The sequence below is a fragment of the Danio rerio genome, chromosome 24 (assembly GCF_049306965.1).
Source record: "Danio rerio strain Tuebingen ecotype United States chromosome 24, GRCz12tu, whole genome shotgun sequence".
Taxonomy (NCBI): domain Eukaryota; kingdom Metazoa; phylum Chordata; class Actinopteri; order Cypriniformes; family Danionidae; genus Danio; species Danio rerio.
The window spans coordinates 14,896,450-14,922,576 of record NC_133199.1 but is presented as its reverse complement, the minus strand read 5'-3'; the positions used below and the strand labels follow the sequence as shown (position 1 = coordinate 14,922,576).

The window sequence follows — 26,127 nt, the reverse complement described above, 5'->3', positions numbered from 1 at the left end:
ACTTAGTCTCTATTTCAGAGGTCGCCACAGTGAAATGAACCACCAACTATTTCAGCATATGTTTTACGAGGTGGATGTCCTTCCTGCTGCAACCCAGTACTGGGAAACAAACTAATTTGCACACACTCATACACTACAGCCAATTTGGTTTATTCAATTTACCTATAGCGCATCACTGTTAATGCATGTCTTTGTATTATGGGCAAAACCAGAGCACCCGGAGGAAACCCTTGCGAACATGGGGAGTACATGCAAACTCCAAAAAATGCCAACTGGTCCACCTGGGACTCGAACCAGTGACCTTCTTGCTGTGCGGTGACAGTGCTAACCACTAAGCCACCGTGTCGCCCCTTAATCTGTCATTCTAAGGTGTTTGTATTCAGAATTTAATAACCAAACATGTCTTTATAATAGTTCATAGTTGTTGTGGATAAAGTATAACATGGCATACGTGAAAAAAATGCCATTAGATTAAATATTACTTAACAATTATTTAATCATACATACCTTAGGTTCTACATTTAACCATCAGTCTTGTGCATTTTGCCATGTTTGTGGTTTGTTAACATTTTTTACTCATGTTTGTAGTTCAAATCTTCAATGTGCAATGTACTGTTGGCATTCCCTTCAATATTATCAAAGGCATATTGGTGGTTTGAGTACTCACAGATGTGCACCACAGTATTTTTAAAATAGACCATCCAGAGAATACTAATTTCAACATACTATAATTAGGCACTAGGGCTGCAGAATAGTGGAAAAACCAACATTGCCATATTTTATTCTGCGATATGAATACAATTTTCACTAGATCAGTAGAACAACTGTTTGGAAAGAGATTTATTTATTATTTTAGATGGATTGGGATGATTCTGTAGGGTAGTGGTCCTCAACCACTGGGCCACAGACAGGTACCAGTCTTTGGATAAATTGGTATCGAGCAGCACAAGAAATTATTAAGTATTTCAGTTTTATTTATTATCTGAGTTGGAGCGATCTTTTATTTTGGAAAATGACCATATCTCAGTTACTTGTGCACCCAAATTGAATCCACAACTAGCAAAACGTGTAAGAAACATACGACTTTGAAAAAATTCCTTTGATAAGGGGAAAAGCCCTGTGAACTGCCAAAGAATGGATTCGCAACCCAGTTTTCAACAAATCAGGTGAATTCACCATATCTGTGCAAGAAGATCAACTGATGGAGATCTCAAATGATGGCAGCCTTTTAGGGGCCATTCCATTTTACATCTTTTCTAGAGTACACAAAAGTTTGTTATTTCCAATGAAGGTAGCGCACTGCGAGTTACGTGACAAGAACTGACCAATCAGCTTTAGCTTGTTTGGAATATGCACATTTCGGTAGACTAATCATCTCAGACAAACACAGAACATCCGAACACTGCAGTGTTTAGTCATTTTCTCCAAAAATAAAACTTGTGTTAGAGTGACAGCAATGGAAAACGGTTGATGGTCATCTAGCAACCTACGAACCAGCCTACGCACATCCCACCCATGATAAAAAGGTTGGGTGGGACAAGCATGACATACACAATAAAGATTAATTAAATAAAAAGCATTTTGTTGTTTTCCAAGGAGACGAAATGCATTCAATAATACAGTAATTAAATAATCAAATAGAAAATAATAGTGCATAGTCTAGTTTTATAAACAATTCAATAAACTAAAATAGTTATTCATTTTTCAAAGTGACAAAAATGGTAAAATGTCTTATTCCCAAATGCTTTTAAAACCCTCACAGTCACAGGCCTCAAAAAACACTTGCGAAATGATCAGTTATTATTCAGACTCAACATTGAATAAACTGGCAGTGAATTTTGCGAATGATTGCATTGCAATGTCGATGCTGAAATGATATATTGTGCAGCCTTATTAGGGACACATTAATTCTATTTTTGAACACTATTTAAGATAGATAGTATGCAAATTGGGACACAGCATATGCTTATATAATTAAAGTTTGCGCTGGAAATTGTGTTATACTCTTCTCCAAATCTCTTTTTTATTTGAGTTTTTTTCTTTTAATTTACTGTTGCCTTTCGTTCAGCTGGCCTCTGGCATCAACAAGGTGTTTTCTTTCACAGAACTGCTGCTCAGTGGATATTTTCTCCTTTGGACCATTCTCTGTAAACCCTAGAGATAGTTGTGCATAAAAATCCCAGTAGGTCAGCAGTTTCTGAAATTCTCAAACCCAACTCGTCTGGCAGCAAAGACCATGCCACATTCAGAGTCACTTAAATGACATTTCTTCCTCAAATTTATGCTTGATTTGAACTTCAGCATCTTATCTTGACCACGTCTGCTTGTCTAAATATATTGAAAAGCTGCTATGTGGTTGGCTGATTAGATATTTACATTATCAAGCAGTCGTTCCTAAAAATAGCCAGAAAACCCAGGCTCATGAAAAAATCATTATCACAAAAAGTAAAAAATGTAGTTAAAATTAAGCATCTGGACACAATAACAGTAATGAAATGCATGATTATCTATGCTGGTTGTCTGTCTTCATTTCAGCTGTACAAGTTTTAATGTTGATATTTACCTCAAGTGATTGACTTGTAACTTGTTTTATAAAATGACAAGTGATTATTTCTTAAAGAAATGAGAGTTATGTGTTACTGTTGTGAATGAGTTTTAAGCACTTCAGCCTGAGATATGAATTCAAGCCACTGTAAATATATTTTCTTTTGACATGAGGAGCAAAATCAATACAGCTTGCTAGAATAACATGATCTATGAAGTAAACAAAATTGAAATCCTTTTCCATTTCAGTTTTTTTTTTAGCTGTTAGACATCAACTAGCAAATCTTTATCAGGCCTCAATAAATGTAAGAAACTGCTGGTTTTTGTGTGCCTGTGCACTGTGCATGTCTCTACCCACCGTTCACTCTTGATTAGGCTTGTTTTGTGGCCTAACTTACGCAGTGGAGCGGAGAGCAGGAAAAAGCTCAAGGCTATTGGAAGAGTCCCACATGGGAGCCAGTGAACGGTCCCGAGGCCTGAGGACTCCTCAAAATAACCCGCTGTGCTCTGATGCCTGTCTCAGTTGTTGTGATAATGGCTTAATTTAGTTACATAAAGCCCCAATACAGCCATTTATTCACTCAAGCTAGGTTACATCTATTACAAAACAGATTTGTGAATGCATTATTAAAGAAAGCTTGACAATCTATTTTTATTCTCAAGTGTTTCCCAAAGGTCACACACAGGTGGTGGAGTAACAACTTCTGCTGTTTAAATAATTCAAGATCACAGATAAGTCAGACGATTATAGTACATTTATACAAAACAATACTAAATCGTTCTTTTTTATTATGTTTAAATGTATTGTGTAAGTGGTGTAGATTTTACAAACATAAATTATTTATGTGGTTCATTCTTTCTCCACCCCATAATTGCAAACATGTACTAATTGATTATTTTTTTTTATCTCCATCATTTTGCATTATGTGTATTTTGCATTATATTATCTATACCAGAGATTCTCAACCAATGGGCCGTGGCCTACAAGTGGGCCTCAGCAATCCTGCAGGTGGGCAGCGAGATTGCTTAAAATGAACTTAAATATTATACTATAATTCTTTGATTTCATTATTAAATGTCATATTAAATGATAGTAGTAAAGGCATTTCCTATTTTCTGTGATTGAACAGGCTAATTCAGACTCAAAAATAGCCTCACTGTTAATTACAGACATAACTTTGGCTTAAATTTCCAACTGCTGCGTCAACTGGGACTACGTTCTCAGTCGTATAACAAAACAGTCACGCAAATATAAAGGTAACGACGATTACAGTTATAAAATCCAGCTCACCCGTGCCTCACGTTTGTGACTCTTTCTGAGTCACACAAGTCTGTTGATTCACAAACTATGCATGTTCTCTTCATGTGAACACTTTAAAATATCTGGATAATCCAAATTAACATCTTGCGAGTGTTTTATAACTGATGCACAAAAGTACAGGAGGATCTAGCGAGACTCGTATGTGTTTTAGTAGTCAACAGCTGTTAACTTTTCCTGTCGGCGAACTCCAATAATGTCCAACTACAAACCAAACCACCTTTAGATTGATGTGTTTCAACAGATTTATAGGGGTTTTACTGTATTTTACATTTAGGGTTATGGTTAGGTTGTTTATTTTAATGGATATAGATCAATAGATGAATAGAAGTCAGTCTATTTCAAAGTATCATAATTTTTTTTTTTTTTTTTTTTTTGTGCCATGTCCTGTAGTCCTGTCAGGTTTCTTTACTAAAGAAAAGGCCCAAATACCAAAGAATTCAGGAGCTTTGAACCTGTCTGTTCCTTTAAAAAAAAAAAAATAATAATAATAATAATATATATATATATATATATATATATATATATATATATATATATATATATATATATATATATATATATATATATATAAATAATTATAATTCTATTATATATGCACAATGTTTTAGGGTTTTTATGAAATGAGGTAGAAAAATAAGAGAATAATAGAAGGCAAAATAAATGTTTTGCTAATAAATACAGCTTTAAAATAAGCATTTTAAATAGACAATTAGTTTGGGCTTGCAAAAGATTTTTAGAGAAAAAGGTGGGCTTCGAAGTGAAAAAGGTTGAGAGCCTGATCTATACCATTTGAGCTTTGAAGCTTTAATACTAATCAACATCAAATATTGAAAGATTAATCCAGTTGAACTCATTTATGGTTCACTTTAGTGCAATATAGACATAGTGCCCATTTCTAGTTAATAAAACTAATAAAACCCCACGTGGTTATAGTTTTTATCCTATGTGAATGAAAATTAATGATACAAATAGAGGTAGGATTGCGTCGTAACACGTCATTATGTTAACAATACAGTATAACAAGACTCACCAACTGGTGTGTGCGTGCCTGTGCTGCTTTTAAAGTCCATAAAATCAGTTCTTAACAGCTGTAGCTCTGGGTGTTAGTAACCAGCAAAAAACCAGAACAGGTGTGAGTGTGTGGTGCAAGACAGGAATTGTAGTCCATATGGTGACAGATTTGAGTGAAAGTAAATGATTCCCAGTGATCTAAAAGCCTGGATAGCTGGCGATTGTGACAGATTTATGATCTCATTTCAACTCAATTTTCACTGTTTATATTTACCTCAAGATATTGACTGAAAATAAAGCTCTGTTAATACTTTTGATGAAGTGTTAACAGAGTCTAACCAACCTATCAAATACCATCGCACCACAAGCCCTATTTATTTGATGTTTGAAACTCACATGTCATTATGCTCAGTCAAAAATGTACTAAAGCCTACAAGCCTATATATACACAAGGTGTATCGTTTGGAGCCACTGATATTAATTTTGTTTATCCTCTGTTTTGTTTTGTTTTTTTTACTTTTGAAATGGTCAATTATGATATTTTTGCTTTCTAGATTATTGTTGTGTCATGGACAAGACACGTGTCAGAATATAGATTGCTTCCAACCAGTCCTTGCTTGCTGTCTTTCACAATATGTGCGCCGTAATCAAGAAGGTGGACTTAGTGTCTGTGTTCTAAAAAAAAATTCTCAAACAAATCTCTTGGATTTATCATAATCCACAAACCTTTCTCCCAATACATAATTCCACATCTTAGGGTTTATCTTGTTTGAAATCTATGGGCAAAATAGTTTCTTTTGTTTCTCTTGGTCAAATTCACAGATGTGGCAGAACTTGTTGTTAGGAGGGGCTACAAATGTCAGACATGCAAGTCTTTCTGTCAGGACGTTGTGAAGCATCCTGTGGCATTGTTTGTCATCAATTATTACGAACTGTAGTTGAATCCCAATCCAGAGACAGCATCCTTGGAAGGAGACAGACTTTAAAGTGTTTTGGAGGCTATATTTGAATGAGCCTTCAAAACTGAGACAGCCTTTGTCGCAGCGCAGTAACTCAGCCAGCTTTCGAATGCATCTTTCAAAAGATGCAGCCTCTTTTTTGGGGCATGGCGTCTACAGTATGTATCATGATTCCTTTGTGTCTTTTGTTAAGGACTTTTATTGTGTTGTTTGCCTTAGGCTGTTGTGTCTGGTTCTAGTCCTTCCTTTGGCTTCATTGGATTTTCCAATACAGGCTCATTGGAAATACGTGCTCTAGCCTACTTTTTCGTGACACTACAAAAACCTACTTCAGCATGCTTTAATGTACTTTATATATTCATTCTTCTGCGACTTTGTTTCTTATCAGGGGTCACCAAAGCGGAATAAACTGGGAACTTTCTGTCATATGTTTTATGCAGCGAATGCTCTTCCAGTTGCAACCCAGTACTGGGAAACATCACACACTCTCATATTCACACATGGACTCATAAGCCCCTTTCACAGAGTAATACCAGTAAATATCTGAAAAATTCCCTGAATAATAAAAAAAATAAAAAAAGCACAGTTTATACAGGCAAAAGTTCACACATCCATTTCAAAACACTGTTAAAAACACATTTGATTACATTTCAAATTCTGTGGTTGGTAATTATTGTAAACAACTTCAATGAAAATACATGGAGACTTTTCACTCTCACGGGAGAACTTCATGTGCACACGCGTTAAGCAGAGTCTGGAGGTAAACAAACAGCAGTTTATCATAAGCATTTTACTGATTGTTTTACACAGTTGGCATTTAGAAGGAACATAGAAACTAGGGCTGCACGATTCTGGCTAAAATGAGAATCACATTTTTATTTGCTTAAAATCAAGATCGCAATTTTCTCACAATTCTGTAAATGTAAACTAAAGGTTAATATGAGTAGGTTATTATTATTGTTATTACTCAAACATATAGTAAACCAAAAATAAAAAATATCAGGCCTATGTGTAGGTCTACTGTTGGTTAAAATGCTAAAATTTTTTATGGCATCAGAATACAACTATTCATAATTCTGAAGTTGAATTAATATGTTTGAGACATGCTTCTCATTTGTTATTGACAACATTAGCAAACATTTTTTCACTGGTAAAATGAGACATTTGTCATTATCAGATTCCCTCTTGCATTTTATTCAACATTATATAGGCTAGATTAGTTATATTGACCCTGTTAAATGTTTATTTTCATGCACAACACTGTGTTGGCTATGAAAAAAAAAACATCAAATGCTTGTCGTAATCATAACTCTAATATGCGATATGACTTTTTAAAGAATGTGCATGGCTGCCGTCATTTTGAGAAAAAAACAACATGCATGAAAATCATGCTTTCCACATGGCTCCCAAACGATTGCTCTATGCAACAAACTGAATGTTATTTACAACATTATTGCCTGGTATTCACTGCCTAAGCTGGTTCTGTTCACTAAAATTGACCACATTGACAGGCATGAACGTGTCCTCTCAGTAGTAAACAAACAGCTCGCGCTCTGCTCATGTGTCATTTTGCGGCTGCGAATACATCATTATATTAAGACAGAAATTACATTTTTGGGTAAATCTTACCTTATAAATACATTCTATGCTTCTCTCCTGACCTTGAAAAAATAGGCTGAATAGATTGTGTGTGTCGGGTAGAATCGAGATTACATTCTTTTTTAGATTAATCGTGCAGCATTATCTGACTAACATCTAGCAGCTAAATGGGGATGGAAAATATTCAAAGGCTTTTATTTTCATAATCAGCGAGTATGTGAATGTGGCTGAATGTTCTTATTGGCTTGAGTACACGTCTCACATCAGTGCGTTCTAAATGTGAATGCGCTCTTTTCGGCAATTTTCCTTCTGCGTTCACACAAAGCAGCATTCCGACAAATGTAGCATTCCGTGTGTAACATTTTTTTATAAATAAAAAGTCTTAAAATGTAAAAAAAAAAACTATTAAAAAACATACCATAATGTAAATAGGTTGTCACTTATATGTCAAAAACTGAATTTTGACAAAAATGACAGATAAAACCTTATAATAAAAAGTGACGATGTAGGCTTGAATTTAGATTCACCTATGCTTCCACAAAACAATACATGATAAAAAGTGTTTGTGTTCTGAAGCCTTTTTTAACTTTCAAATCAACATGTGTCAATTTTAAATATCTTATCTCAACAGGTTAATGTTGGGTTCACACCAAATGCAGAGAGAACATGCATTATATCACTCCCTTTAGATTATTTGCAGGATAATTATGCCTCACAAATTTTCAGCTCAAGCTGAATTTTTTCACGATTAGGCAAATAGCGCTTGTTCATGAAAAACGCATTGCACATTTTGTATTATTTGCACAGCCATTGGAAATTCATCTCTATTTGCATTTTACATCCAATCCGTAGGTAATCTACTCACACTAATACTCAATACTGGCATTTGTTGTGAACCCAGTCAAAGAGCTGTAGTACCAACCACACAAGTTTGTAATACTGTTAGGAAAAGTTTCTTAGAACTATAGTTTTCCAAAGTCATGAACTATGTTGGTAACCACAGAACTTGGGATAGAAGTTGGCTAACGATGCTTTTGGGAAATCCACCACTGGTTTGTTTGGATATAGTAGATATTCTTTAGGTAACAGCACTGTCATTCCCATGCTGTATACCACCCCTGCACATTACCATAATGGAGGCAGAATCTAGGTGTATTACAACGGATAAACCTTAAATCCACTGTAATGTTATTCCCAGATTCCTCCATTTCTCTCCTTTGCCATCTACACCATGTCTTATTGTCATTTCTCTTGGTGGCGGTCGACATTCAGCAGGCGCTCATTAAGATGATTGTCCTCGTCCCCTAGGGAGAGTCCAGGGTTATGGTCTAAAGGAATATACATTCATTACAACCACTGGCCTTCAATTGTGCTAGTCACGTTTTAAAACAGCGTACAAAGGAATTCTGGCCTGACTAGAGGCAGTTGGTGCTCTGTTCCCAAGGCAGGTATTTATTTATTTTTTACTCTTTTTTTTTTTTTACTCTCATAAATCATGTTGTGATTTACTGCAGTCTAGATTCTCATCTGCAGGACATGTCCAACAGCGCGACAGCAAAGGGTGTCAGATAAGTCATCATATCATGTTTTTCTTCAAAGGTGAGGTAAGATTTCAAAGCTGTGGATCAATTAACACATGGCTATTCTTAGAGGAATGTTTTCTTGGAACACCATGATTAACGGTGTTTGATAAAAACTGCAAGAACATTTCCGTGTACCCTGATCTCTGTTGTGTTGACTGTGAATGTCACACAAACACCAAGTACTTCCTTAAGTAAAACTGACATTTGAGTTTCAACACTTATGAGAAAAAGAATATGCTACTTACAAACAATGAAATTAAAAATGACATTTTATCATAATAATTAGCATTTTCGACTGCATTTAGAATGATTTTTTCATTTGTTATCTAGGGATGAACATATATGGATATTTTTTATTTTATTGATAGCTTCTTATAAAGAAACCAGTAACTAATAAGTCTTGAAAGAAAAATTGTGCTTAATTACTATAACAAAATGCAATCAAATACAATGTAGAGAGAATATAAATGAAAACATTGACTGCAGAAAAAAAAGAAACAGCAAGAATAAATCAAGGGTTTTTTTTCCCCTCACATAATTAACACATTTCCATTCATTGTAAAGATATTCCATTATGCTGGCTTGTCTTCCCTCTAACTAAAAATGATAGTTCGTGCAAAAATAAAAGCTTTCTCACTATTTACTCAAGTAATTCCAAACATTTATGAGTTCCTTTCTTCTGTTGAACCCAAAAGAAGATATTTTGATGAAAGCTGACAACATGTAACCATTAACTTACCATAGTAGGAAAACAAACACTATGGAAGTCCGTGGTTACGGGTCTCCAGCTTTGTTTAAAATACTTCAGTAATTTTAGGTGTATATTTTACATTTACATTTATATTTAGTCATTTAGCAGACGCTTTTATCCAAAGCGACTTACAAATGTGGACAAGGAAGCAATTTACACAACTAAGAGCAACAATGAATAAGTGCTATAGGCAAGTTTCAGGTCTGTAAAGTCTAAGAAGGGAAGTATTAGTAGTATTAGTATTTTTCTTTTATTTATTTTTTTATTTATTTTTTTTAGAACTATATTTACCCATATGTTGAGCAGTAATTCGGAAGATATACAATTACTTACAATAGTTTTTTGGCAAGTAAAGGACTTTTAATATAGTATGTTCATCACAATATTACAACCTAATTTTACTCTGAATTGTGTTTTTAGGCAGAGGACATTTTTTCAGATTTAATGCTCAGCTGAGTGACAGTTTAAGATAAGGTTTGTAGCTCCAAAATTTTTCATGGTGGTCAGGGTTGCAAATTACCAAAAAATAGTGACACTTTAACTCACTATGGAAAAAAAATTCTAGTTGACAACATGTTAACATGAAACTACACAACTGTAACTATGAGTGTGAGCACAAGCATCTCTGTGATGTCATTGTGTGAACCACCTTTTTTTTTTGCACTACTGCTAACAGAACAGACCATTTGGTAGCAGCCAGAAAATCGGCCATTCACAGGTCAGACCAACCATGCTAAAAATTTCCAATTCCGATCTCTAGCTGGCTGATCATTGCATTTCTTTAACATGCAAAATGTCACACATAAGACATCAATAAACCCACATGGCCATCAACATGCAACAGACAATAGCTATGTTTCCTCCCAAAAATGTAAATTAACTATATGCGCAAAACTGGAATATCGATTAAAAGTCAAAGAGAACCAAATTGTCACTTGCTCATTAACTAGTGCCAAATATCAACAGTAAAAATGGAATTTGCTCTGGTAGGAGCAGCTGCGTCTGTCTTTTCTTCATTCTTCATTTACTAAAGGACTTGCACCTCAGAAGGCAATACTAACATGCAGTGAATGTGTGGTGGCGTTTGAAGGCATCAGACGCGGAGCACAGACGCTCTTGATTCTGGAGGTTATTAATAAGATAATAACACTAATACTGTATTGGTTAAGGCATTTTAGAATGCCCCCAAAAAAAAATTTTACACACATTTGTATCATCACACGATTTACTTAAATCACATAACCCGTTTTTAATGTGCATACTGGAATTTTGTTCGGTAATTGTTTCAATCCTAGTTTATGCACATCTTTTCGAATCGAATACAAAGTTTAACCTACTCAGTTATGCGCACGTTTTTTATGCATATTTTTTAAACTTATGCACATCATGGCATTTCCATCAACCAATTTTTTTGTGCGCAAATCCAAAATGAGTATAAAAATATATGGATGGAAATGTAGCTAATAATCAACTGTCAAAAATATTTTTTAAAAAAATTTCAAATAATAGTTTACTTTCCTATCAGGCCAATAATGATGACAATAAAAATAACCATTTATCAACTGATGCCAATGGCCACATTGATATATTTCAGATATACTTATTGCAATTAATTCACTTTTTTTTTCTTGAGATTACACATTTATACCAGTTAGTTCACTTTAAACATTTTTTTAAAAGTGCAAAAGAAAACACAAAGTTTATTCAGTGTTACTATTTTTGAGCCAGGTAAATTATGGGTTTTCATTATAAAAATAAAAGTTAACAAAAACAACCCTGGGGGGCGGGGATATTAATAAAACAAACAAACAAAAAAACAAAGTTGACTGGGCTGGCAGGGAAGATTAGGGCTGGACTGGACTGGACAGGACAGGACAGGACAGGACTGGACTGGACTAGACTAGACTAGACACGACTGTACACTGGAAATAAAGATGATGAAATGGCACAGGACAGCAGAGAGTTATAAGCAGAAAGAATTAGCAAGCAAACAGGTGAACTGAATAAATTAATAATAGGATAACAAGGAGGTTAGGACCAGACAATAGACAGGAGCACATGACACAAACGAATCAACACAAGCCATGTGCTCACAAAAAAACAGGACTAGAACACGCAGCCAATCAGACAACTCACTAACTGTGTTTTTACATGAAACAACACTAAAGTATGCAGCGCATGTAAACATGAACCACATGCTAGACAACACCAACAAGACATGAGTACATGGTAAATAAAAACACTCCCCATGCACTCACACATGCAACAAGCATGTTCCATTCCAGCGCCCACTGAAACAGAGTAGACTGAGATGCTGAGAATGATATCGCACACTGCAGACAGAATAAACACAAACACCAGAATGAGAGTGCACATCACGAGCATGCCCACGGCCTGAGCCTGACCAAGATGGTGCTCATACAAAAAAACGAAGACAGAATAAGAGTGCTCGACCTAAGTAAACTCGAGCCGAGCACAATATACATGCCAGAACAGGACTAGTGTCTAGACTCTGCCACCAGAAAAAAAAAAATTGACAAGACCAAAGTGCAGAATCCTGACAAGTTTGTCCCATTTTTGACCAATTTTTTTGGTTAATTTTTGTTCTTTAAACAACTTTAAGCTCAATGTGTGTTTTTTTTCTGATAACCTGTATGGACAAAAGGTCAACCATGTAGTTACAATGTCAGTTAAAAGGTTAAACAAGTTCCAGATGATCTAGAAATGCAGCCCTATTTGGAGACCATATTAAAGATGTCACTTTTTATACAGTGTATTAAAAGTTTCCAAACAGTGTTTAAGAATAAAGCTCAACGGGGTAGTAGCAATTTTCCTCACATGCTGTGTTATAATAAGTAGAGGCCACACAGCGGTTGTGTACCTCTGCCCTGGCAGTTCTACAATTCATTATTTCCAGCTTTATTGGCAGCCGAAACAAGTGCGCCATAGCCAGAGGGATGGACATGGTCGCAGGGACTTCATGATTCTGTGACAGAGCAGGAAAATTACAGTGATTTCCCTGTCCGCTCTGGCATTAGTGTCATGTGCCCTGAAACCAAACCCAGTCGGACATCTATCTCTCAGGATGGCACCACAGACAGCGAAGCAGGCCGATCGACACCATTACCACAGTGGCTTGGGTGTGCCATCTTGTAGGCCATCCAATATGTAGCAGATTTGGAAAAAAACACCAAAGGTTGACACAGACAGGTACAGAGCAAGGACAAACATTTCTCCCCTCATTAGCCACGGGCTCCCTCATCTGCTGTCACCTGCTGCTCTACAGCCCCAGGAGCGCCTGAACCCACACCAAAGGCACAGCACTCTTTATAACACACCAATCCCAACAGTGCTGTGTCAAATCATGGGGCTGTATGTGTTGTACATCATTTTTACTTGGTACTTATTACCCTAGGTGTAATAAGACTCGATCGATCGATCGATCGATCGATCGATCGATCGATCTATCTATCTATCTATCTATCTATCTATCTATCTATCTATCTATCTATCTATCTATCTATCTATCTATCTATCTATCTATCTATCTATCTATCTATCTATCTATCTATCTATCTATCTATCTATCTATCTATCTTCCTTCCTTCCTTCCTTCGGTCCGTCTGTCTGTATGTCTGTCTCTCCGTATGTCTATCCATATTTCTCTCTGTCAGTCTCCGTATCCATCTGTCTGTCTATCTGTAAGTGTGTCTGTCAGTCAGTCTGTCTATACATCTGTCTATCCATATGATTGTCTGTTGGTCCATCTGTCTGTCTGTCTATCAGTCTGTCTGTCTGTATATCTATCTATCTATCTATCTATCTATCTATCTATCTATCTATCTATCTATCTATCTATCTATCTATCTATCTATCTATCTATCTATCTATCTATCTATCTTTCTTCCTTTCTTCCTTCCTTCCTTCCTTCCTTCCTTCCTTCGGTCCGTCTGTCTGTATGTCTGTCTCTCCGTATGTCTATCCATATTTCTCTCTGTCTGTCAGTCTCCGTATCCATCTGTCTGTCTATCGGTAAGTGTGTCTGTCAGTCAGTCTGTCTATACATCTGTCTATCCATATGATTGTCTGTTGGTCCATCTGTCTGTCTGTCAGTCTGTCTGTCTGTATATCTATCTATCTATCTATCTATCTATCTATCTATCTATCTATCTATCTATCTATCTATCTATCTATCTATCTATCTATCTATCTGTCTGTCTGTCTGTCTGTCTGTCTGTCTGTCTGTCTGTCTGTCTGTCTGTCTGTCTGTCTGTCTGTCTGCCTGTCCTTCCTTTGGTTCGCCTGTCTGTCTGTCTGTCTGTCTGTCTGTCTGTCTGTCTGTCTGTCTGTCTGTCCATACATCTGTCAATCCATGTGTCTGTCTGTTGATCTGCTTATCCATGTGTCTATATGTCTGTCTGCCTGTCCACATGTATCTCTGTCGGTCTGCTTATCCTTCTTTCTATCTATCCATCTGTCTATCTATTTATCTGTTTGTCTGTATGTCTATCCATCAGTCTGCTTATCCATATTTCTGTCTGTCTATCAACATGTCTATCTGTAAGTCTGTCTGCTTATCCATCTTTCAGTCTCTCTGTTCATCTATTTATCTGTCTCGCTGTCTGTCTGCCTGTCTGTCTGTCTGTCTGTCTGTCTGTCTATTCGGCCTGCTTATTTATCTTTCTGTCTGTCTGTCTGTAAATGCACAGAAACGTGCAAGGCACACGCAGTGGATCACGGTGATCACTCGATGCAGAAGTATTAACCTGCCCTAAGCGTTATCCAAAGTCATAGTCAAGCAGGCAAAAGGTCAGGCTATGCGGTTAGGTATCAATACATGGAAGAACAAGGTGAGACTTGGAACACTGAAAACCAAATAGGGAAATACCCGGACATGAAAACATTACAATATCGCAAGACTCCGCCCCGAGGTATGTGTGCGTGCAGCTTAAATAGTCTTTATTATCAGTCTTTTTTGATCTTTGGGCTGTGTGTGTGAAGCTGAACAGCTGTGTGTTAAACGGAACAGCTGTGTGTGTGCGAAGAAGGCGGATTTGTAGTTCTCTAACTGTGTGAGGTTACTAGCGACCGCATTATGACAATGATCATAACACTATCTGTCTATATGTCTGTCTGTCTCTCTGTCTGTATCGGTATCCAAATGTCTATCCATATGTCTCTCTCTCCGTCCATCAGTCCGTCCATCAGCACTTTTCAATGAATGTTCACCATGTATGGTGTAATTATTCATTCATTCATTTTATTTTTGGCTTAGTCCCTTTATTAACCAGGGGACGTCACAGCGGAATAAACCACCTACTTATCCAGTATGGGTTTTACCCAGCAGATGCCCTTCCAGTCACAATCCAGCACTGGGAAACACATACACTTCGGCCAATTTAGCTTATTCAGTTCACCTATAGCCATGTCTTTGGACTGTGGGCGAAAGTGGAGCACCAGGAAGAAACCCATGCCAACACAAAGAGAACATGCAAACTATACAAAGAAATGCTAACTGACTAAGCTGGGGCTCGAAACAGTGACCTTCTTGCTGGTCAGACAACAGTGCTACCCACTGCACCACCGTGTCGCCCCATGGTGTATTTGCTACTTCCAAATGTACTAATCACTGAGGATGAAAATTACAGTAGTTCAGATTTAGTAATGTTCCTAAGCTTGTTTATCAGAGTAACCATTCCCTGTCCAATTGAAGGTTTTTATCAACCTAATCATATATATATATATATATATATATATATATATATATATATATATATATATATATATATATATATATATATATATATATATATATATATATATATATATATACACAATGTTTCCCTCCATGTAATTGTTCCCTTCATATGTCTTTGCTTTGAGAAAAAGAGTCAGTATTGATCAAGGTGTTTCTTTTCTGCGGGCGGTGCCCCTCCAGTGCCAAATGTCCTCAAATAAATTGGCTGTTGTTTCTCCAGTATGCTTCTTTAATTATGAACTCAGCCCTGGCCAGGCAGGGGAGTGTGTTTTCAGCTCTAATTGGCTGTCATCTTATTTACCTAGTGGTAGATGACGGAGCAATCAGGCTTTTGCTGAACAGATGGAAGCTCAAGTAATCTTAAGTCACCTGAAAGGGAAGATCCGCCACGCAAGATCACCCATTGTGAGGAGAACACGAACAGGAACCTCTTTCCACACTTCTGGGCATTAAAAGGCCTCAGTGACAGCGACACATGGTGTACACAGACCTGCACGCACATATGAGCACATGCTACCAAACAGAGTGTTACCAAGCAGTTTGTTTGATCACAGAGAAGAAAACTTAAATAATAAAATTATTATGCTGTATTGCTTACTTCATACAGAAAACAATGCAAAAAAACACTTAAAATGTATCTAAATTTCCTGGATTTATAAGTTGTGGAGTAAACATGCATTTGATTAAAATGGAGCATTATTTGAGTAAAATGGTAATATTTTATTAATTCTATATGGTGTGATCAATTCTCTTCAAAAATTCTAAATGACTATATATATTGTTATTTTACAATTTTATTTCTGAAAATGGCAACTGGTCAGAATATCATTTATTTCTGTATTTATTTATTGAGTTTTTACATTTGAAATTTGAAGCAGTATCCTCCACATCTTCTCCTCCTGCATGGCATTAAAAAAGGCCATTATTGAGTCAAATTCAGTCAAGTATGTCAGAGTTCACAATAAGGAAATAAAGTGGCTTATGTTTGTTCAGACTACAGTATGTTATTTTACTTTTTAAAATTCAATATATCATTTATTTTACTCAAATACATAACTATATATTGTAAATCTATAGAAGCAGGGATATTTCAACTGGTCTTCAAACTGACATATGTTAACAAAATGAAAATACAGTTGAAGTCAGATTTATTAAACACCCTGAATTATTAGCCCCCCTGCTTTCCCCAATTTCTGTTTAATGGAGAGAAGTTTTTTCAACACATTTCTAAACATGATAGTTTTAATAACTCATTTCTAAAAACTGATTTATTTTATCTTTGCTGTGATGATAGTAAATAATATTTTACTATATATTTTTCAAGACACTTCTGTACAGCTTAAAGTGACATTTAAAGACTTAACTTAGGTTAACCAGGCAGGTTAGGGTAATTAGGCAAGTTATTGTATAATGATGGTTTGTTCTGTAGACTATCGAAAAAAATATAGATTAAAGGGGCTAATAATTTTGACCTTAAAATGGTTTTTATAAAATAAAAACTGCTTTTATTCTAGCCGAAATAAAACAAATAAGACTTTCTCCAGAAGAAAAAAATATATATATACATAATTTGGGAAATAATTCTGATAAATGTTTAGAATTGTATTTTCACATGTGGTTGAATATAATTAGCCAACAATCCTATTTAATAAATCGTCAGCTTAGAATTATAAGGTTCTATCTGACACTTTTGTCAAAACTGAGTTATTGACATATTCATATTAATTGACAACTTATTTATGAGATGTTTTTTTATATATAAGTTGTTTACATTTTAGGCCTTTTTTATTTAAAAAACAAATGTTAAACACATACTGTTTGCTATATGGAATGCAAAAAGTTTGAAGCTCAATATCTCAAAATCATTCAGAACGCAGATAGAACCTTATAATTCCAAGGTGACGAAATGTTAAAATATGAAACACTTTGTGTTGGTGCACCATTCGAAACTGGCTTGCTAGACTTAAAAAAATCAGCCCATTCAAACCCTACAATTTTTCTAAATGTAAAATTTGTTCCTCAGGGTGTCTTGTTGCACGTTTCAGGCAGAAAATCCAATAGAGGGCGCTGTCTACATTTTTGTTAACTTTAAATGGTTACTTAGTTTTGTTTTAAGTTTAACATAAATGTCCTTGTGCACATCTGCGAGAAGGCATCATGCTGACCTAAAACCCTCCATAAACCCAACCAATACACCCAATTTGTTTCACAACAAAACGTACAAGAAAAGTGAACTGCATCTACAGTACCTAGCTTTACTTTGGTTTTACATTGCTTTTATCTCTTTTATGAATACAACAAGAGTGTGTCAGCGGAATGAACCATCAATTTATCCAGCACATGTTTTACGCAGCGGATGCCCTTCCAGCTGCAACCCAAAAATGTAGACTGAAGCACATATTTCCAATGACCCTGTGTTGCAAAAAATATTGGTCAAACAAGATTTTCTACTAAACTGAAGGACCTTATTCATCTACCTGCTAGACCAGCACTACTTAACATAAGCTATCAGCAAAAAGCTGGTTTTAAATCTCGTAATCTCGTTAAGAGAATGGTTAGTGGTAATTTAACTAGTGATTTAATTCAAAGTAACTCTAACCGTAGGAAAGTCCATCCATAGCCTTGATCAAGGGTATGATGGTGACAGACGATCTTGTTAACTCAAAGGTCAACCTTATTTGCAAGCAAACCTGCAACTTTAATGTTACCAGCTCAGATCCTTAACCACCAGCCTCCAGTCGTCTTACTTGTGTATGGGTATTTAATTACACTAACAGAATGCTAAGGAGCATATTGATCTTAATGGGGCCTTGTTAATTAAAAGCACCTTAAAAACAGGGGAAGACAGCAGCTTCTGTGGGGAGAAAATAGTTCTTGGGCTTTGCCAGCAGTGTCACAGTGCATTATGATAACACAAACTCGCTTCATACTCCCACCTGGAATCAGTCTTTCCACAAGCTCAGCTTACTGGATGAAATATTGAGATGGCCTAAGTTAAACTGAGCAGCCATGAAAACCTGAACGCTGTGCCATTTTGTATCAGTGCCTGTTGACCTCAAAGTTTGACAGAGAAGTTTGAGGATATTCTTGTTCTTTTTTTGACAGCAAGATTTGTGATTATGAATTTAAAGTGCAGTGGTCCCTGGCTATAACGCGGTTTAACTTTCATGGCCTTGCACTTTCACAGTTTTTTTTTTTTTGTACAGTTTTATATGCTTATTTTTCTTTCAGTGCATTGTGTTCTGCATTCTGATTGCAAATTCCAACAAAGATTCAAAAAGGGTTGTAACTGTATGCAGCAAGACCATCGTAACAGGTGTGACACAATGGATGCACAGCGCCATGCAGTGTCATGCATTTTAGAATTTAGATCAGGGTACTGGTGCTGCAAGTCAGAGGCTGTCTGCAGTGCCCAGCTACGACTCAGGACACTGTTCATATTTTTGCCGAGCCATCTAAATAATTTAATTTAATAACATGCGAATGTGTGCGTCCGGTGTGTGTTACTTCTAACTGTCATGTGCATGGCACATCCACTGTGCATCCCCTTGGATGGAGTCTGCTTTAGTTGTGTGGATCAGTGACTGCAGGATAAAAGAACATTATACTGGATGCCAGCATTATACGCACATAAAGCTAAAGAGCTTTATGAACCTTTTGCTGACAGCAATGAATGTTTGCTCCTGACAACAGGTTTTGATCTTTGGTTTCATTCTATACTGGACTTTTTATGAAACTTCTACGAAAGTTTGAACTTTGAGAGTGATTAAACAGGAGAGAAAAGTCTGAAAATGTCTATGCCCGTCTGAGAAAACTGTATTAAGTGTGTAGTGAGGGGTTTTACAGCCTTTAAACATCTATAATGTAAAAAAGAAAGCTGACTACTTCACGTATTTCACCTATCACGTTTTTTTTTTTTTTTTTTAGAGCGTCACTCTTGTGAATGCGGAGGGACCACTAATGGCAAGACATGTTTGTTTGCTGTCCTTACATTTGGAAATAGCATTAATTCAGGTCCACATTATAACTTGTTTACACTTCAGGTGGTAATTGTTTCTGAGGGGGGCATAAGGGATTTTTTTATCATTTAAAAGGAAGTCATTGGTGACTTTATAGCTGTCTGAATTCTGTGTTTTTCTGTCTCAACATTGGTAAAAATCCCAGGCCAATATACCTACTGTTTTTTTTGACAAGTACTGAGGCTGTGTTGGAATTTAATTGCTGTCTGAATCCACATCTCTGAGTGTCTAATAGAGATGAATCCAAGTGTCTTGTGTAAAACCTTTAAGGCCATCTAAAACAAAGTACAGTTCATGGTGAATTGCTTTAAAAAAGTGATATATTGTGTATTAAAAATGGACACTTACAATACCAAAGAAAATTTTGAGTCCATGTACTGTTTATCATTGACTAGGTGTCAAAAGCCGCCTTTTTGAGTTGTTTTTATTCCAATGTAATTGGCTGTTGTCATGGCGATTGAACCAGCGCTGTCATAGATGTGCTGTGTGAATTTAAAATGGGTTTAATTAGTTTAATCAGAGCAAAATTCTGCAGGAAAGTGATTCTTATAGGCCATATTTAAGGAAATCAGAGATACAATAATACTCTGTTTATCATTGACTAGTTGTCAAAAAGCCACCTTTTTGAGTTTTATTGTGTTCCAATGTGATTGGCTGTTGTCATGGTGATTGCACCAGCGCTGGTGCAGATGCACCATGTAAATCTAAAGTGAGTTTAATCAGAGCAAAAGTCTACGGGAAAGAGATTCTTATTGGCCATATTTAAGGAACTCAAATGAATATAAATACTAGCACCTGTCTGAGCATGTGAATGATCATGTAAAACTAAGCCTGTTTCTGAAGGCACCCCAACAGTACACGTTTTTAACCTCTTCCTATTCAAACACAACTGAATTATCTCATCAGAACATTACAAAACATTGAAAATCTGAAATGAATGATTCAGATAAGGGAGATATCCAAAATATGTACTGCTGGTGTGCCTCCAGGAATAGGGTTGGAAAGCACTGATGTAAGACACATAGTTTCAGGTTTGTAAAATTACAAACTCAGTGTTTACATTTACATTTAGTCATTTAGCAGACGCTTTTATCCCAAGCGACTTACAAATGAGGACAAGGAAGCAATTTACACAACTAAGAGCAACAATGAATAAAGGCTATAGGCAAGTTTCAGGTCTGTAAAGTCTAAGAAGGGAAGTATTAGTAGTATTAGTATATATATATATATATATATATATATATATATATATATATATATATATATATATATATATATATATATATATATATATATATATATATGTATATATATAATTTTTTTTTTTTTTTTTTTTGGTACAGTTAGTGTGATATTCATAGAGGCAATTGCAGATTAGGAAGTGAAGTGGAGACTAAATAGTTGAGTTTTTAGTAGTTGAGTGTTTAGTCAGTGTGGAGATTTTTTTTTTGCACAGACATCGCCATGAGAAACAACTGCATGAGAAGCAACTATATAGGGCTGGAAGATAAAGACAGGAAGATAAAGTTTTATCGACAGGTTAAAGCTACCAAATTATTAATGTGCTGGTCTACAGTCTACATCAACAGAAATTCAAATAAATAAATAAACAGACATGTTTTAATTCAAACCAACCCAGATTTTGTTTGTATTTTGCTTTGTAATCAACACAGCTTTTAGTTGGTCAATGTGACCAAAAACTCCACTTGAATAAATAGATTCCTTCAGAAATAACTGGACTTAGTAAATGCTAATTGCACCTTTCTGTAAGCTCAGTTATTGGTTCATGACTCATTATGAGTCTCCAAAGGTGGCAGATCTCGGTTCAGTGAGTTCAGCCAACCAGATGGTTCAATTGAGTAATGAATCATTCGGGGATTATATATCCTACATACAACAAAGCATCCAGAGGGCATCTTCCAATCAAACATTTTTTTAACATTAATTATTCAATTTTGTTATTGCTTGTTTTCTTGCTTCTTTCACTTTAGAAGCAGAAAACTATCAACACTGTCATTTATTTCCTTAAGCATGGCTCACACTATGTGCGATTTTTAATAATCATTTTATGATTGCACAGTAGCTTGTCAGAGTCTATGATCCTCAAGTCACACTGTAAAATCTCAGTTGTCATAAAGTCTGACTCAATGACAATCAAGCTGCGCCAAACACAGACTCATCCGGTAGTACATCATCAATTAAAAACATATTTAGTAACCCGCATTCTGAAATGATACCTCACTACAAACTTAAAAGTGCAATTCGTGATTGGCACATTCACGGACATAGTTCAGACAAAAAATGACAAATAAACATGGGTGTCCGAAGGGTCGATAAGTTGATAAATCAATTATAAGAAAATTAAGGTCCTTAAAGGGTATTAAAAAGTCTTAATTGTGTTAGTACGAGGTCTTAAATTTTGTTCAAGCATTGTCCAAAGTGTTTGACTCTTAAAAAGCATAAATATATATTTTTTCCTTCTACTATTAACAACTGTATGCTATTATTATTATTATTATTATTATTATACAATTATTATTCTAAATAAACAGAAATCAAGACACAACTGGAGTAATGTTCTAAGACTTTTGCATGATTATTAAAGTTTTATAGATAAAAAAATATATATGTTTTATATAATTATCTATTGCCTTAGATCCGACTCATGGGCGAGATTTAATGCTATTACCTCGCTGACTCATTATCCCTTCTTACTTCATAGCCATGCTTAGTAAACGTAACATCATCATATAAACTTTAGTTTTGTCAACTTGCATATCGGCGTGCATAAACTACCGCGATCAGGATCAGCGTATGTGAGGGGCAAAGGAATGACTTTCTGCACACATGCATCAATTTTTTCTTCATTATCGATAATTCGATTGCACATAAAAAATAACAAACTTGCATATGCAAAAGAGGCCAAATGTGAATAGTCCCTAACGCCTTAATTCTGGGATAACCACTAATATTCTTGCGTAAAGTAAATCATATCTCAAAGCTTTTACTGGGGCTTTTTTTTTTTTTTTTTGCACCGTCTCCCCATGCTCCCCCCCGACAAGAGAGAGGGTGCTCGCTGCACAGCCATTTGAGCAGAGCTGAGCTCCAGCGACGGGGAGCATGAGCTCTCGCTCCTCCTCCTGTAAGCTGTTTTAATGCGTACACCAACCCCACCCCTAACCCTACCCCCAGTGACATCACTCGTAGAAGAAGTGCAAAAAAGGTGGAGCTCAAGCTCAAGCTCCCCCTCGCTGGAGCTCAGCCAGCCCAAATGGCTCTGCAGCAAGCACCACTTGCAACAATATGCCACCCTGGGTGATCGACCATATTGCCCATGGGAAAATTTAAGTTTGCGTACTTCTGATTGGGAAAAGATGATTCTAAACAGTGGCTGAAGCCTGTCATTAAAAACAATTTAACTAATTAACACTCATTTATTCTTTCAAGCTTTATTCTTTCAAGCTTTGCTTCTTCTGAGTTTATGCTGAGTTGCATAGTTGTGTTCCATTTATTTATTTAACTACAACTGTTTATCAACAACTGTTCATTAACAATTTATTAAGTTGAAGGGTTGATACTGATTAGAACTTGAACTGGCAGTGTGGTCTTAAAATATTCTGAGAAGGTCTTAAATAAGTCCTAAAAAGTTATTAAAATTATCTTAAGGATTCCAGCATATACCCTGATATCCAACTGACCAACTATGGTTTTAAGAAACACTTGTCACTTCATCGTTCATTTCCCAAATGATGCATTGTTTGGGAAACGTATCCTTGATTTGGTTCAGCACTTCTGTTGGTTCTTGATTTGACCCTGAACTGTCGATGAAAACGTCAAACCAATGATCAAAGGTCACAGATTTTAGAAATGTACTGTAGTGTGAGCTATGCTTTAGTATATCAGATATTACAACAAATGTAACTAAATTGTGCAGAAAGCTGCTGGCCGATGCCCATGTTATAAAGTGTTTCGAAGGAACAGCATGCGTTTTTATCTTACTCTAGACATTAAATCATGTCTGTGTGTTCAAGGTAACTCTTATCTCACTGCCAAACCAGCTGAATGTAACTGGCCTGAGGTGAAATGTTGTAAATCTAAAATGACCTTAGTCGTCCTGTGTTCCTGATAAGCAATAATGTGTTTATGTGATTTCCAAGCGCTCTGCAGAGCTCAAAGCAGCTTACTTGTAATCGATACGATTGATTAGACGGACTGTGTGTTAGTCTGTCAGTCAAAATGGCAAACGCAGTGCCCCTGAAAACAAACTCTATATACAGTAGGGCACCTCTACTGAGTGGACATTTTCAAGATATCCTATTAACATTTGTGTATTACTTTCCTCCATTCACACTAAATGGCTAAATCTGTTTTGTACATTGATTGAAGCAAATCCAGTCTGCAAAGAGCACATTCCCAGCAAAAAAAAAAAAAAAAGAGAAAAAGTATAGATTGTTTTGGGGCTTTTGTGTATTCAAGGCATTTTCGAGACATCAGAAGCCACCTTGAAAGCTCACCTTCATGGTGGATCTCTCAGCATCATCTCTCATCTCTCATTACTGCGGTATGGGCTTCCCTCAGGTCCTCCAGCTGGAAAACACATCAAATACAAATCAATGTTGCACAGAGCATGGAGGAAATCTATAAAACTGAAGCGTTCAAAGATAAAACACAAACTGGGATGATGTCTTAAGTTATGACATGTCTTGAAGGATAATGTTGGGTCCATAGTGTGATGACATTGTTTCAAAGTTTTACTCTTTTGTGTAATAAGTAGCGGTGATCTAACTTTCAGGTTTTCTGGTGTTTGTGGCTTTGCTTGTCTTATGTTGTTGTTTTATATGTGCACAGAGGGTAGATATTATGTAAGCCTGAAAGTGAGGTTGTCTTAACAGTTGAGCTCCCAGAATTCTATGACAACTAGAATGGCCATGCGATAGCAATCATTGTTTTATTAAGTTTTATTAAATATTTTATTATTAAAAGGATGGGATAGAATTAATTCATTTGTATTACATGAAATTGTTGGACATAAGGGCTGACAGATACAAAATTTCATACAATTCCCAAAAAAGTGTGTGTGTGTGTGTATTTATATATACAACACAGGCTATATATATATATATATATATATATATATATATATATATATATATATATATATATATATATATATATATATCACACGGGTAGCAGTGAAATATACAGCCGCATCGCACTGCTACAAGTGTGATTTGGCATTTATACAGCAGTTGGATGAAATAATCGTGTATTTAAAAAAGAAAATCAAACACGAAGAGTCTGAAATTAATTATTTAAATGTGTTTTCTGTCACTGTTTAGCCTGCATTAATGTGTTTGGTGTAAAGCAGCACAATTAAACATTAAAAGATCATGATCTTAATTCAAACCTGCACAAACATGAACGATAAATGATAATAATGATTTGCATATGTTCATTAATCCTTCTAAGAGCTGCATTTAAATCTGCCTTTGATCAAGAGAGATTTATTTTTCACACCTTTTTAGTTAGTTACAAACAATTAAATAACACAGAGGAACTGAGATAACAGTTTATAGTTCAGATATAAACATTGATATTGATAGTAAAGATTAAAATATCCATTTAATGGACTTCACGCTGGTGAATTTTTGATGCTGGTGAAAGCAATTACATTGTGTAAGCAATGGGTGGTGACAAACAACCATCAAAATTATGTCACTTAATAGTTTTTTTTAAAAATGATACACCTATAATGAAACAAAGTTTTATGTTTGAATTGTTGAATCATTAATTAATCTTAAAAATGGACCGATCCGTGACTCAAAAACCGTAGTGTGATCCGAACAGTGAGATTTGTGATCCGTTACACCACTAAGAGCTAGTATTTGAATGATTCTCTAGCATAATATCTAAAGTGATGACAAAACAGGTGAGTTTGCTAACATTTTAAGATTATAAGGCTGAACGGCATGAAATGCCATCAGTCTACGGAGATTTTCCAGTATTTCTCTGTTGCAATCAGGATATCACAATAATTAATCCCGAAAAAGCCAAAGCAAAACAAACACTAGCAGATTACTATGGTATAAATACAGCACTACAACATACAGAAGAGTAAGATTGACTTAGAGAGCTCACCAGTTTTATAATGATTTGATGTAGGTTGATGTAATTTGAACTTTTTCATTTAATTTTTTTCTCCCCTAAGGATGTATTATACAGTCTTTGTTGCCATCTTGTGGCGGAACATCAATCCTCTTTGCTCTGCTCAATTACAGGTTCACAATGACAGTTGCAATCTAAACAACTACATTCTCATGTAAAAAGCCTCAAAAGAACACTATGTTGTCCAACACCTGCAATATTTGTCAAACTATAGTGTTTTTATTGATTTGCTGTCACTCTATGTGGGCGGAGTAATACACAGGGTGAAGAGGCTGTATGAGTGCTGATATTGCAAAATATCGCACCGCAATCAGCCAATCAGATTCGAGAACAGAACTGTTGTATTTATATATGCTAAAGACACACACAATATATATGTACACAATATGCTAAAGACACAAATGCCAAAACTTTTTT

At 35.7% G+C, this 26,127-nt stretch overlaps 2 protein-coding genes across 7 annotated transcripts in view; one reads left to right on the top strand and one right to left on the bottom strand.

Annotated features, from left to right (window-relative positions):
* The window catches only part of trpa1b (transient receptor potential cation channel, subfamily A, member 1b), a 365,395-nt gene that overhangs the window by 257,662 nt on the left and 81,606 nt on the right, over positions 1-26,127 (bottom strand). For all 6 annotated transcript variants that reach the window (XR_012399109.1, XR_012399110.1, XR_012399112.1 and 3 more), the window contains one exon: positions 24,060-24,132. The gene's annotated coding sequence lies outside the window, so the exon portion shown is untranslated. The remainder of the gene's footprint in view (positions 1-24,059; positions 24,133-26,127) is intronic.
* Positions 1-26,127, top strand: part of kcnb2b (potassium voltage-gated channel subfamily B member 2b) — a 209,710-nt gene that overhangs the window by 111,070 nt on the left and 72,513 nt on the right. The window lies entirely within an intron of this gene.